Here is a 2,500-nt window from a genome sequence, read left to right as displayed (position 1 = left end):
AGTCGGTCGTATTTGGAGTTTCACATCGCTTCCCAGGAAGCCAACAACCAAAAGGTCGGTCGTATTTGGAGTTCAGTATTCGCTTCAGTCGATTCCAACTTCCCAAAAACCTGCCTTCTTCGCAGTTCGGCTAAGTCTCCCTCGTTTCCAACTTTCCTCTAAGTTGCCCTCCTCGCAGTTTGGCCAAGTTCACTCTTTTCCAGCGTCATCCCCCCAAGTTGCCTTGGGCGCAGTTCGGCCTAGTTCACTCTTTTCCAGCATCATCCCCCCAAGTTGTCTTGTTCGCAGTTCGGCCTAGTTCACTCTTTTCCAGCGTCATCCCCCCAAGTTGCCTTGTTCGCAGTTCGGTCTAGTTCACTCTTTTCCAGCATCATCCCCCCAAGTTGCCTTGTTCGCAGTTTGGCCTAGTTCACTCTTTTCCAGTGTCATCCCCCCAAGTTGCCTTGTTCGCAGTTTGGCCTAGTTCACTCTTTTCCAGTGTCATCCCCCCAAGTTGTCGTTGCCAACAACCCAAGAGTCCATAGTATTCGGAGTTCTAGCGGGGCCTCCCCTTGCTTCCAACAACCCAAGAGTCCATAGTATTCGGAGTTCTAGCGGGGCCTCCCCTTGCTTCCAACAACCCAAGAGTCCGTAGTATTCGGAGTTCTAGCGGGACCTCCCCTTGCTTCCAACAACCCAAGAGTCCATAGTATTCGGAGTTCTAGCGGGGCCTCCCCTTGCTTCCAACAACCCAAGAGTCCGTAGTATTCGGAGTTCTAGCGGGGCCTCCCGTTGCTTCCAACAACCCAAGAGTCCATAGTATTCGGAGTTCTCGCGTGGCCTCCCATTGATTCAAACAACCCAAAAGTCCATCTTCTTCGCAGTTCAACATCGCCTCCCTCGTTTCCAACAGGCCCAAAGGTCGTCTTCTTCGCAGATCCACGAAGAGCTCATCACGATTTGCCACATTCCATTTCCCACGGGTTGTCAACAACACTTTCTCACACTTCCCGCAATCGAGTACGTGCATGACATGCCAAAGCACATCTTATTTGCCTTCCATCGCACTCAAGACGACGGGTTGTGGAAGAACGATATTGTTCACAACAAGTTCAAGGACAACGTCTCAATCAAGGGACACAACCGAATTATGTTGACTGGGTCGCTAAAGTAAACCCGAGTTCATATAATGCACCGCATCCAAAAGAACTAGCCACAACACGTGCATCACTGAGATGTTTCACTAGATGGAACACGTGCGTGACATTAGGATCCTCCAACACCTCTTCGTGATGGAAAGATAGAATTCGAAGCAACCACAGAAGTACCGTCTAGTGGGTAGGCAACACAGGGACTGATCAACCAATATCACCCAAGGCAACGGGTGAAAATGGAAGAGATGCATGCTTGACCGTTCGATACGCAAGGCATGGAGCCAGCCAGCAAGTGCATCTCGATTACAACTCACACACCCTCACGTTCGCAAGACACCACACCACAAGACGGTCCACCCCCCACCTACCATGGGCAAGCAAGCAAATGGAAACATCAAGTGACGCAGGGTCAAGCATCGCTAGGCATGAAAATAACTTTCCACAATATCCGAGGGACTAGCTGCCGAGCTAACCAACGATCAGTGACGACCGTGTGTTGGTATTAATAAAGCTCAACAACTATGAAGAGGCTAGTTGTGCCATGATAAACATGCTAACGCACGCACCACGTGAGGGGGGAGGCCTCATCAAGCTCCCTTTAAAACCTGCCAGTGTGGAGCTGGCCGGCTCAAGGAGCACTCCCCCCCTATAAGAGGTTAATATGCAAAAGGCAAAATTGTACAAGTAGATACACTTTTTTTGAGCAGACATAAGTCCATATCTCGGGCTATACTTCGAATTTTGATGCGATTTTTTGCAGTAATTCGTAGAATAATGGTATCTCCTTGCTCACCAAATTTCATAATTTTTCTCGAAGGGGAACTATTTTTTTTATTTTTTTTACTTACCGGGTATGTGTAAAATCGGGAAAAATAGAAAAGCACATGTAGACTTCGAATTTCGACCTCATTTTTTCCAGTCCACCACTAAACAATATCAGGAACCTCCCCACAAAATTTCATTCAGTTTGGCCAAGGTCTTAAATTTGACAAATTTTGGCACCAACCTATCTAGTCGCGGTGCACCGACCAACTTGGCCAAGTGCAAAATGCATCCAATTCAAAACTTTTGTGCACCAACACTTTTACAGTACTCATTTGGGGGCATTTGGAGGCCTTTCCAACCCTCACATCTCAAAAACCACGAATTTCATTTTTTCACAAATCTCCCCACCAAGCCATCTAGCTATGCCGTGGTGCACCGCCAACCTTGGCCATGTGCAAAACCCTCCGAACTCAAAACTTTCGTGCACCAAGAATTTCATGGTATTCATTTGGGGGCATTTGGAGGCCATTCCAACCCTCACATCTCAAAAACCACGAATTTCATTTTTTCACAAAACTCCCCACCAAGCCATTTAGCTATGC

The sequence above is a fragment of the Vigna unguiculata genome, unplaced genomic scaffold (genome assembly GCF_037176805.1).
Source record: "Vigna unguiculata cultivar grain cowpea cultivar isolate G323 ecotype 2 unplaced genomic scaffold, ASM3717680v1 ptg000120l, whole genome shotgun sequence".
NCBI lineage: Eukaryota > Viridiplantae > Streptophyta > Magnoliopsida > Fabales > Fabaceae > Vigna > Vigna unguiculata.
Note: the sequence above shows the minus strand (reverse complement) of the source record.